Here is a 13,310-nt window from a genome sequence, read left to right on the forward strand (position 1 = left end):
CGGCAGCCAATAGCGTGCCTGCCTGTGATCACTGGGCCGTAAGCGAACGTGACGCTTGAGCGTCTCGACTACGGTTGAGCGAACGCTACACAACTTGCGTACCCTTACGGTACTTCTTACGTAGATAGCGTATAGTGTTCTTAGACCTCTTAAAGTGTTTTATATACGATAAATATTTAGCTTTATCAATTGGCGGCTCGCCCGTCCTTCACATATCTGCACTAGGTAGATCAGCAGACATTATCCCTCAGCAAAGGGCGGGAGGTTGTATCCCTCGTAGTGCTGACAGGATAAGCGTCTGCTTCGCTTAGGTAAAGAGTGCTGAAGGAATCCGGGAACCGGAGGTAAGAACAAAACGCTAGTGTCTTTTAAAAAAAAACAAAAAAAAAAAAAACTGTTTATTTTTCTGTCTTGCGTACACACGCACGCACACATATATATCTGCATTTCTTTTTCTTTTTCATTTTCGTATATCACTCTCCTGTCTGCCAGTTTTATAGTTGATAGAAGTGCTAAAAGAGAGTTGCCGTTATTTCATAGTTTAAGAATAGATAACATAGTTAAAGGATAGACAAACACACAGTTTTGCCTGGGAGATAAGGCGAAGTCAGTGTGTTGTGTGGTAGATGATCAAGGATCATCTACATTGATAAAAGTATAAATTGTGTTACGGTGGATCTTTGCTTTGCGTATACGTGTCTCTAACAAAGACTTGCGTACGCAATCCAAAGGCCGACGCACGCAGCGTATATTACGCAACGGAGCGTCCGGTTACGCCCACGTAGCTCAAGTCACGATAAGTTGATTTTTAACGCAAAGCGATAAATAACGCAAAGCGATAAATAACGCGAGGCGAGAAATAACGCAAGTCTATTTTTGGGTGTCCGAAATTTAATTAACAGATCCTGCTCCTAATTGGTAACACACCTGATCTAAAGAAAAATTTCTGCGCAGAAATAGAAATAGAAACAAAAGTGTACATGTGATGAGTGAGTGTTTTTACAATTTTTAAAGGTTGAACCACAAGAAAAGTCGAGTACTCGTGAGGTACATGCGTGTAAGTGACGTGCACGGTGGCTAGGGAGGCATCTCTGGTTAAATATACAATTTTGAGCATTAGAGTATAGCAGACCAGGAGGTCATACTGTAACAAGACCAGGAGGTCATAGCAGACCAGGAGGTCCAGGTACAGCCGACAAGGAAGTCCGCTATACAGTTCACAGGCACAACACCGAAAAGGGTTGGTGCAACACCCATATAGGCCATATAAGCTCTGGCTGAAGGAATTCGCAGTCGTAAGTTTCGATTCCATTGGTCTCTCCGTACATAAGCTTAGTTGTTTGTGTACTGAACGACTGGACCGCACGTAAGTGTGTGCAGTAGTTAGTAATCTGACCTAATACCATTAGAGTAAAGGGGTCACAAACGCTATCTGTACACTCTAACGTGATTTGTGTAATTTTTTTTTTTTTAAGGGAAGTTTGCTGCTCACTCAGGAACTATCCAGCAACCAATAGTTACTGGAAAGAGTAAGTGTTCTTCGGATAACCCTCGCAGGTTCCAGTAAATAGAGGTTCAGGTCGCAGGGGCCCTAGGTCGAGTACGCCAGCACCATATCGGTGTGATCAGGTCGTATTGGTCGGCGTGGGCGAGTGAGTGGGGTACTCGGTAAACCGCCACCGTCAGCCTATTGTTGACATTTGGTTTTGCGTAAAGGGTTGGCTAAATAAAGCAACACTTTCGAACTATGGGGGCCACTTGTTCAGGTAGGGGGCGATCAACCTCGGTTCGGGTTGATTCAGTGGTCCGACCAATTGGGTCGGCCAGGTATATAATGTGTGAGAAATATGGAAGTCACACAGAAACTTTATGTGATGAATGGGAGAGAATGACTGTACATGACGGGGAGAAATTCCCAAGAGTAGGGAGCTTCAGCTCAGAAGTGTTACAAAATTTAAGGAGGAGGATATGTCTCATAAAATCAACAAAGAGACGAATCCAGCATTATGATTATTTACAGTTGTGGCAACAGGAAGGTGAGATACAGAGAGGTTTGGCTCAGGCGGCGGGATCTGGCTCTAACAGAAAACTGATTGCCACGGCCCCACCGCCACCATATATATCAGGAGAGAAGTTGATTGCGGAGAAAGACGCACTAAGGTGTAACACAAAATCACTTAGTAACTGTGTAAATGTTAATGATAATGTTAACCCATTAACCCATGCAAGTATTAACCCGTGCAAGTTGTACCCTGTTTTGAACTTTCCTCAGGAGTGTGATCAAGAGGACGAATCGGCAACGATTTCAGCGCTCTCTCTAGCAGCCACCATAGCAGAGACCACAGTAGGCACAGCTCCACCCACGAGATTAGTAAAGGCCCCTAGCGGAGGGATAGGTGAGGTCGTATCAACTGGTAAGTACGGCACCATGCATTATGCTGAGACTATTTCACCACAGCCTGTGGAATCTACACAGAATGAGGTTGTTAGAATTACACCTGTTAGAGTAATAGCAGTGCCAAATGGGAAAACAGACGCATCAGGAGCCACTCCCATTAGGAACATTGCCATGTACACTCCATTTTCCCGAATGGAATTAAGGACCATAGTGTCTGAATTTCCTGACCCTAGAAAAGACTTAGTTGCCAGTCAAAAATACATCAGAGACTTAGGTAACACTGCAGAGCCCAACAATAAAGACTGGCAGATATTGCTGAGAGCATGTTTACCCTCAAATGTCGACGCAACTCAATTTTTAGCTGATTGCGGACTAGATCATGATGTACCTCTTACAGATGTGTACAACCAAGATAATGTGAAAAGAATAAACTTGCAGCTAAAAGAGTATTTCCCAGCAGTAGCTAAATGGAATAAGATATTCTCCATTAAACAGAAGGAGTCAGAGACAGCTGCAGAGTATTTTCACAGAGCATTATTAGAAATGGCAAAATACACAGGCATAGAGGACATTAAAACAGACACAAACCATCGGGAAGTAGCAGTATCGGTACTGATGGATGGTTTAAAAGAGTCATTGTAGACTAGGGTACAGACCACACAACCATGTTGGCGAGGTCTGTCTGTGGCTACTTTGAGAGAGGCTGCTATTGATCACGATAGAAACATCACCAGACACAGGGAACAACAAGGTGACAAATTAATGTCAGTAAGTATACAGGCTCTGACCACAAGGCAGCCTTTGTTTGTATCACCAAATCCTGTGGGTAAGTCAAGTATGGTTACTTGTTATTCTTGTCACAAACAGGGACACATGGCACGAGATTGTAGAGTAAAGAATCCACGAAACTCATACCAACCCTCTAGACAACGACACGACACACGACATTTGGAGCAAGGTCCGCAGAAACGGAGTTATGAGCCACATACAGGGGAAACAAAAAGATATCCCCCAAACAGAGACTGGCATGCCTCTGGTAGTTCCCAACTATCTCCCTCACAAGTAGTTGCTGCCAGCGGGATTCAGGGAGGTCACCATACCCAATAGGGGTGTGGCCATACCTGTAATCTGCAGCCAGTAAAATTAATTGCCAACCTTGGAAGTGAACCCGAGATCGCAATTAATGTAGCTGGTAAAACTTTAAACTTTCTTGTAGACACAGGGGCGGCCAAGTCAGTGATAAATTCGACAGTGGGCATGAGAACCACTGGTAGGACAATTCCAGCCATGGGAGTAACAGGAGTAGTCCAGCACTACCCTGTTAGCAAACCAGCCGAGATTACAATAGGGCCTTTGCATACCAAGCATTCCTTTTTGCTGGCTGCATCGGCACCAACCAATCTCCTGGGAAGAGACTTACTGTGTAAAATGGGGTGCGTCATTTATTGTACTCCTGAAGGTGTATTCTTGGACATACCTGAGAAACACGCTCAGGAAGTACGAGACATGTTAGACTCCCCATCAAAATTAATGTCACATACCATTATGACAAATAGGAATCCATCCCAAATAGAAGAGATGACATCTCAGATACCAGAGTCACTTTGGACAAAAGACGGACAAGACACTGGATTAATGGCAAACGTAGCTCCAGTAGTTGTACAAGTAAAAGATGGTAGGATAGCTCCAAAAATCCCACAGTACCCTCTGAAGCCAGAGGTGGAGTTAGGAGTTTACCCAGTAATAGAGCGCTTGCTACAACAGGGCATTCTGGTAAGAACGTCCAGCACTGCTAATAGTCCCATCTTCCCTGTGAAAAAGAGTGGGGGGAGGGGTTACAGACTAGTGCAGGATCTAAGGGGGATTAACAAAATAGTTGAGAGTCAGTTCCCCGTAGTGCCAAATCCAGCTGTCATCCTAATGCAAATCCCTCCCACTGCCAAATTTTTCACTGTTATTGACCTCTGCTCCGCTTTCTTTTCGGTACCTCTGCACCCTAACAGCCAATATTTGTTTGCATTCACATACAGAGGAGTCCAATACACGTGGACTCGATTACCCCAAGGTTTCATAGATAGTCCAAGTATATTTTCTCAGGCTTTGCATGATTGTTTACAGTCTTTCCAACCAGACAGTGGATCAGTATTGATACAGTATGTGGACGATTTACTACTGTGTTCAGATTCACTGGAAGCATCTCTGAAGGATACGAAACAGCTCCTGTTTCATCTTTCAGACACAGGACACAAGGTTTCCAAAGACAAGTTACAATTATGCCAAACTAAGGTAAAATATTTGGGACACTGTCTAACACAAGGACTGAGACACCTGACCGCTGATAGAATCCAAGCAATTAGAGACATGACTCTGCCACAAACCCAGCAACAGATCAGAACGTTTTTAGGAATGTGTGGGTATTGCCGTAATTGGATCCCAGGGTTTTCCATTTTGGCGTTACCTTTGCAGGAAATGGTCTCCTCAAACAAACCTGATAGGATTTCGCATACAGACGAGTCCGAAACAGCATTTGAGAGACTCAAACAGTGCCTAACGCAGGCACCAGCACTAGGTATGCCAGACTATGGGAAACCCTTTGAACTATACGGAACAGAAAGTGCTGGTTGCGCGGCAGGTGTACTAACCCAAAAACACGGTGATGCCAGCAGGCCAGTTGCATACTACAGCGCTCAGCTAGACACGGTAGCGCGATCCCTCCCCACATGCTTGCGAAGCGTTGCTGCGATAGCATTGCTAGTGACAAAAAGCGAAGATGTCGTGCTAGGCCACAACCTCACAATCCATACGCCACATGCAGTATCAGCCTTATTGAATTCTGCCCAAACCAGACACGTCTCATCAGCGAGGTTTACAAGATGGGAATTGGCACTAATGGCCCCCGTAAACATCACCATAAGGAGATGCAGTGCATTAAATCCTGCAACGTATCTCCCAGGTGTGCCTGGTCAGGCACAAAGGGTGGAAGGTGAGAGTGATGGGGAAGGAGGATTTAATACAAAGGAAGATACACATGATTGTATGGAATATTTGACCCAAAATTTTACCGCAAGGCCTGACATCAGTGACAACCCACTGGAAGATGCAGAACTCACGTTCTACACGGACGGTAGTTGCCATAGACAGTCAGACTCGGGAGACTTGTGTACTGGATACGCAGTCGTAGATGACCAAGACACCATAGAAGCGGAACCGCTAGGCCCACCTCACTCAGCCCAGGTTGCTGAACTGGTCGCCCTAACCAGAGCATGTGAATTGGCTAAAGGTAAGTCAGCCAATATCTACACCGATTCTAGATACGCATTCGGGGTAGTCCATGATTTCGGAGCCCTATGGCGCCTCAGAAATTTCATGACGGCAGCTGGTACACCGGTAGCGCATGCAGCTCACATAAAAAGGCTTCTAACAGCGATACAGGAACCCGACAGAGTGGCTGTTATCAAGTGTAAAGCACACACATATAGCCAAGACCCGGTATCACTTGGTAACAGCCGAGCAGACGAAGCTGCTAAGTTAGCAGCTGCTACCCCCATACAGACAGACACCACACAATTGATGGTATTTAATACCATTAACACACAGAAGTTGTGTGAAATGCAAAATTTGTGTTCCACACAGGAAAAGGCAGTCTGGAAGGCAAAGGGATGTGGCCAGGAGTCCTCAGGACTCTGGACGGATGGACATGGTAAACCAGTGGCCCCCAGAGCATATCTTCCATGTCTGGCTGAAGCAGCTCACGGGCTGACTCATCTAGGCAAGGAAGGGATGTGCAAATTGGTGAGAGCATACTGGTGCGCCCCAGGATTCTCCTCTCATGCGAGTAAAAGAGCAATGTCATGCCTTACCTGTTTGAGAAAGAATATTGGAAAGGCAATACCTACAGAACCATCCCATATCCCACCTGCCGGCGGCCCTTTCCAGGTAATACAAATTGACTTTATACAATTACCCCCTTGTCGGAATTTGAAATATGTACTTGTTTGTATAGATGTTTTCTCAAATTGGGTCGAAGCATTTCCTGCGGCTACAAATACCGCTATGTTTACTGCTAAGAAAATTGTGCAGGAATTTGTATGTAGATATGGTATCCCTAGAATAATCGAAAGTGATAGGGGTACCCATTTTACAGGTGATGTCTTTCAAGGAATGTGTAAGTTGATGGGAATTGACAGCAAGCTGCACACTCCGTACCGTCCACAGGCGAGTGCGAAGGTCGAAAGAGTGAACAGCACTATTAAAAATAAATTGAGTAAAGTGATGGCAGAGACAGGATTGACATGGCCAGAAGCTTTACCCATTGTATTGTACAGTATCAGAACCACTCCCAGGTCCCCTCTTAATCTGTCTCCCTTTGAAATCTTGTTTGGTCGACAACCGCATGTTATGATTAACCCTCAGGATGATTTGAAATGTAACAATGAAGTAACTGTAAAGTACTTGATTAACATGAGTAAACAGTTAAGGAATCAAAATGATAATCTGAAGTTGGTGATTCCTGATTTACCTGATAGTAATTGTCATGACATTGAACCTGGGGATTATGTAATGATACGGAATTTTCTACGCTCAGGTTGCCTTATTGACAGATGGGAAGGACCATACCAGGTCTTATTGACTAGCACTACAGCACTGAAGGTTGCTGAGAGAGAGACTTGGGTCCATTCATCCCACTGCAAGAAGGTTGCTGATCCAGAGAAGTCCCGTGATAAGGAACAGACGGTAGAGGTTGTATCACTGGAGTGTCTGTTCCAGGAGGACTGAGGCGGCACCTGAGCCTTGAAGACCGAGAGCTGTTGTCGACTCCCCACTCCCTTTTATTATTTTCCTCCACTTCCCATCCCCTCTCCCTCAAATTTCTTTTTCCTCCTTCTCATTCTTCTCCATTTCCTCCTATAAGATGGACTTGCCCCAAGAGACTGTGATCCGGATTTTCCTGTTGACCATGATGTTGACCAGAGCAGTCTGTTCCGGCGAGAGTACCATGGAGGTCGATAGAGGTTCTGGAATGGGTTCTGATGATAACGATGGAGGCGTAGTTTTCCAGGATCAACCTAACCAACAAGCAAAGGCGAGTATCAGAAAACGATCCGATAGCATTGACCATAGAAGGAATTGTGACGGATTGTTAGCTGAGGAAAACTGTATCTGTAGGCTCTGTAACAATGTCATTGAAGATGGGTGCATTAAGAAATGCCAATCCAGTTTTAATATCCATATGGACCGGCATCCATTGAGTGACTATCACTCCTTAGTGGGTAATGTGTTAAACAAAACAGATTGTTGGGTATGCTCTCAAGTACCTCAAGGTCATAGCAAATCAGGGCTAGTACCATTTCCTTTAACGATAGGGGAGGTACTTGAGTTAAATGGTGGGAGACCGGTGGACAGGAGGTTTAATATCTCCAGCCCTCCTAGTTTGAAGCTCCACCAATACCATGTGGATAGGTCCCTATTATGTTTCAACATCTCCAATCCCAGAAAGCCGGGAAATTGGGAAGTGTCATGGAGTAACCACACCATGACCTTTTCGCATAGAGCAGATAGAATGCCTACAGATACAGAGCTTGTACGCCACATAGCCAGTAGAGGAAAATCTTTCCGGTATAGGTACACCTTAGGAAATAGGATTACGAGAGTTGGAGAAGTATCACCAGGATACTGTGCACATATCGTACAACCTGATACGTGTATTAAGCAGATGGAAGAATTAGGGTTAGGAGATTTCACCTGGAAGGTGTGTAATATGGTTATGTCCTTCTCCGTCCCATATGTTCTCCCCGATGATGCATATTTCATATGCGGGAGAAAGGCGTACAAGTGGCTTGCCCCAAACTCTGAAGGATTGTGTTATATTGGAAAAGTATTGCCTGAAGTGATGACTGTAACACATGATAAAATGAAAGACATACATCGTGGTGCCCAAGCTCCTTATACTCACACCCATTACGAGCACGTTGTTAAAAGGCACCTGATAGAGAAGACAGAGCATCCGGCCTCTGATCTGATAAGTGAATCCACCGGGATTCAATTCTTAATCGCGTTAGATTTCACCCGCACCGCTAGAGGAGTGCTAAATTATAAATACATATCGGCGCTCGCAAATTTGTTAGATAATATCACTGAAATGTATGATGACACGTTTAGATATACTGGAAGGGAACTTCAAGCTTATAAAACAGAACTGGTGCAGCATAGAATGGTTCTTAATTACCTCACAGCAGTGACAGGCGGATATTGTGTTACATTGGCAACACAGTACGGCGTGAAGTGTTGCACGTATATCACGAATAGCACCGAGGATCCGGTCGAGGTCATAGTGTGGTATCCCCCAGAACTTACAGGACTCATGCTCCCTTCAACTGACATGTACATTGCCTTATTGTACCAGGTGCTCCATGTAGGACCCTATGAGAACCTGTGTAGCCCAGACTTTTTGCCAAAAAGGACAGCTGTATACTCTGGGCTGCCATATAAACAGACATAACCTGCAGCTTTACCCTTTCCCCCCTTTTTCTTGGAGCCTAGCAACAGTGGATGGTGTGATGGAGGACACAGCCCACACCTCTCATCTGATTGGCCAATCCCTAGAGAGAACCCAGAGGAAGGGTGGAGTGATGGAGAGATTGGTGTGAGGACTGGGGGGTGCTGTAAGCTGGGACAGCAGAGAGGACAGCAGAACAAGCAGTGGGATCCTGAGTGAGTTGCAGAGGCTGAGTTCCTGTGTGTCAGTTCCAGAGTATCCTGTCAGCACTAGTATCATTGTGCAAGTCCCAGCAGCAACAGCAAGGAACTCCTCTGGAGAGAGAGGGAGTGAGATCAGTGAGGTTTCATCAGTAACAGCTCACTGCCCATATAAGAACAGAGGAAGTAGCAGCTACAGAGAATGCCCTATCCATGCAGAGACAGTGCTGTGAATACAGCAGCCAGAGACAGCATTGAGAGGTAACTCCATCCTCAGGGAGGATTCTGTACAAGTAAACAGGGTCCCTGCTCACACACTGTCTACAAACATTGCAGCTGGCACTACTCCAGGAGTATAGAACCACTTTTGTCTGTGGCACAGCATAACTTGTTGCCAGCAATAGCACAAACTGCCTCCTCTTACATTAAATGACCTAAGTCTTAGTAGAAAGGACAGCACACACAGTGCTGGTGCCACCGATGCTTATCTGCCAGGCCTTACAGACCAGTGACATTGTACATCAGATGAACTGTGACAGCCAGGTTACAGTGCAAAGGAGGCCTGAACAGAACTACCCAGAGTGAATGGGAAAGGCAGTGGATCAGTTTTCCCTCAGTGTGGCCACAGAGAGGACAGGCCTTTATTTACACTACAGGGACATGTCTAAGAAAGACTAAATATATATATGCATATATATCCACGTGTGGACACACTCTAAAGGGGGTTACAGACCTGTGCACAGGCGGAAGAACATAAGTTGTACTAATACTTCTGAATACATGGGATACTCAGTAAGGGTAATCAGATAATTGTAACTGGTAACAAACTGTTTTTCTTATGCATGCATATTTTGATGGTAACAGCTTGAATATTTGAGTTAAGGTTTGAATAGTATAATAAGTCAATATAACCAATTCAGGTAAACGTGCATAACTGCTGAGAAGGACGGTGATGGGATATGCAACACCTGAATAATTAAACAGTCTATGACAGTATTGGCATAATCTACGGTGTGAAGACCAACTGTTTATTATCTGTACTTGATGATTTACTGTAACGTATTACTATTATTCAAGTTGTTTGATAACCCCAATGCCTTTAATAAACCGAAGTTGAGTTGACTGCTCCCTGAACAACCCACTTGTGCAGACGCATATCCCTTACATCTCCGAAGTATCGTGAACGAACTTCCATCTTAAGTTGGTATCCCGGTACACAGATAGTGTAAAGCGGACATATTAATCACCAGGTAAAAGATCATCTACTCACCCAATAACATTGTCCTTTATTTGCCCGGGTATCACATTTGGCGTCAACGAACAGGATCCGAGTGCAATCAGGAGAAAACTCACTAATTGAAAGATGGAACAACAACAGGCTGCAGGAGGAGGAGCACCACCGGTAGTACAGAACCAGGAACAAGAACAACAGGCAACCCCGGCAACGACACCGAATGCTCCAATAACCTTACCCTACTACTTTGGGGCGCCGTGGCTTCCAACCTATAGCGGAGATGCCAACAAGCCACAGTGTACCACGTTTACAGAATTCAAAAATAAACTCAAATCTATGTTCCGGTTGTATACCTTGAACGAACAGCAGAAAGTCGAGATTCTGGTAGGTCAACTCACAGGGTCAGCTCTAAGAGAAGTCATATCCTGGCCCACTGAAAACAAGAAAGAGGTAGACCAGATCTTAAAGAGATTGTCCACTACTTTTGAGACAAAAACCCTCCCCGAGTTAAAAATGAAGCTGTATGCGCGCAAACAGCAACCGGGCGAGACCCTCCGAGACTACGCCCTGAGTTTACAAGAAACACTAAGAGCGATCCAAGCAGTTGACAAAGATGAAGTCAGAAATGCAGACGAAGCGCTAACGATTCAGTTTATTGAAGGAGCCTCAAGGGAGAGTGTCAAAACCCAACTACGACTACTCAAAATGCAAATGCCGGGGAAAACCTTCCTAGACTTCAAGGAAGCCGCCATCACAATAACTGGCAACCAATCGGGAAGAGAAGAAGAGTACCCAGAGCTGGTGGACTTCAGAGAATCCTCAGAGCTGATGGGAGCTACTGCTTCCAGTCCCGAAAGACCGAAATGAGTCAGAGATCCAGTGGTGCAGAGTAGTCAGCACCCCTCAGGAGATCAGATACAAACCCTACGCAAGCAGATGGAAGAGTTAACGGTGGGGATGGCAGAGATCCAGAGAGAAATGCGACTCCTAGCGAGACCACCGACACCCAATTCTGGAGAACCTAGATGGAGGTCCGAGCGACAGAGGTCGGCCAGAAGACGCTGGGAACCACCTCCAGAGTACGGGCGGCGGCCTTCAGACCAGTTCGACAGCCAGGGTCGTCCCGTTTGTCATCGATGCCAGGCAATAGGGCATATTGAGAGGAACTGCGACCAGATCGAACATTTAAACTCCAATGCCCCGAGGACGGAGACCGAGCCTCGGGGGACACAATAAGGTTAAAACCAACCTCTGAAGAAGGATGGCCACACTATGGCAGGCAATGCCATATAAATGCAGATGAGTTAACCGACATATTAAATACCGACACTCCTGTCCACACAAGGAAAATTTCAGGAAAGGTCATCTGGTTTCATGTGCGACGTGGGTATGGATTCATCAATCGTGATGACACCAAGCAAGATACATTCATTCATTATACGGCCATACAGAGGAACAACCCCAGAAAATACTATCGCAGCCTGGGAGAGGGAGAGATGGTGGAATTTGACATAATCAGGGGAGAGAAAGGTCTACGAGCAATCAACGTCACGGGTCCAGGTGGTGCTCCAGTGAAGGGCAGCAGGTATGCAGCAGATCGCAGGCATTATTGGTGCCATCCACACCGTGGAGGTCATCCACGTCACTACCGATGCCATGGAGATGGAATGTATTCCACAGAAAACGTGACAGAAAGTGTAAACCAGAGGCCATCTGTATGCAGTCAACAGGATCCTAATGCCGAATCGCAGAGTGCATTATTGGGAAGAACAGCTAACCTTGAGAAACCAAGTGGATATACGCAACAGAACCTGCAAGAAACTGTTCGGTCGTTTCGGTGTGGACCTACGATGATGGAAGACACCAATTCCAATACGGCCTACCTCAATCCGGCTCATTCAAACGCTACTGATCAGGACCGGGAAGTAGAAGTAGTGACCCACAAGGCCACAGAGGAAGACTTAGAATCCTCTAAACCCAATGCATCAGATTCAGTTATGCTCATCCCTAAACCTCACCATCCTGCAAAAACCCAGGGGGAAGCTAAAGAGGCCGTGAAATGGCTCTTTCCAGAGTTGCATCGTCCTGACTATGAGTACACCTCAATGAGTGGTGAAGAATTTATCTCACTGTTGCAGCAGGCATCGAGAAAGCCAGGGAAGAGGCGCACAGGGGTTCTAGCCCATTAGTTATAGACCCTTCTCATGTCTGATCTGTAATGATTATACTAATGTGATTTTCAAACTTGTTTGCTCTACAGTTACTAAATGCATTGAGGTTTAAAACATAATTGTTTCAGTACCTGCAACCCAATGTATTTCATGTCAGTAAAATGTCAATGTTGTGAAAAAAAAATAATGACTTTATGACTATGTGGAGAGACGAATGCGTGAGGACACGCATCATTCAAGCGGGGTTGAGTGTGGTATCCCCCAGAACTTACAGGACTCATGCTCCCTTCAACTGACATGTACATTGCCTTATTGTACCAGGTGCTCCATGTAGGACCCTATGAGAACCTGTGTAGCCCAGACTTTTTGCCAAAAAGGACAGCTGTATACTCTGGGCTGCCATATAAACAGACATAACCTGCAGCTTTACCCTTTCCCCCCTTTTTCTTGGAGCCTAGCAACAGTGGATGGTGTGATGGAGGACACAGCCCACACCTCTCATCTGATTGGCCAATCCCTAGAGAGAACCCAGAGGAAGGGTGGAGTGATGGAGAGATTGGTGTGAGGACTGGGGGGTGCTGTAAGCTGGGACAGCAGAGAGGACAGCAGAACAAGCAGTGGGATCCTGAGTGAGTTGCAGAGGCTGAGTTCCTGTGTGTCAGTTCCAGAGTATCCTGTCAGCACTAGTATCATTGTGCAAGTCCCAGCAGCAACAGCAAGGAACTCCTCTGGAGAGAGAGGGAGTGAGATCAGTGAGGTTTCATCAGTAACAGCTCACTGCCCATATAAGAACAGAGGAAGTAGCAGCTAC

The sequence above is a fragment of the Pseudophryne corroboree genome, chromosome 2 (genome assembly GCF_028390025.1).
Source record: "Pseudophryne corroboree isolate aPseCor3 chromosome 2, aPseCor3.hap2, whole genome shotgun sequence".
NCBI lineage: Eukaryota > Metazoa > Chordata > Amphibia > Anura > Myobatrachidae > Pseudophryne > Pseudophryne corroboree.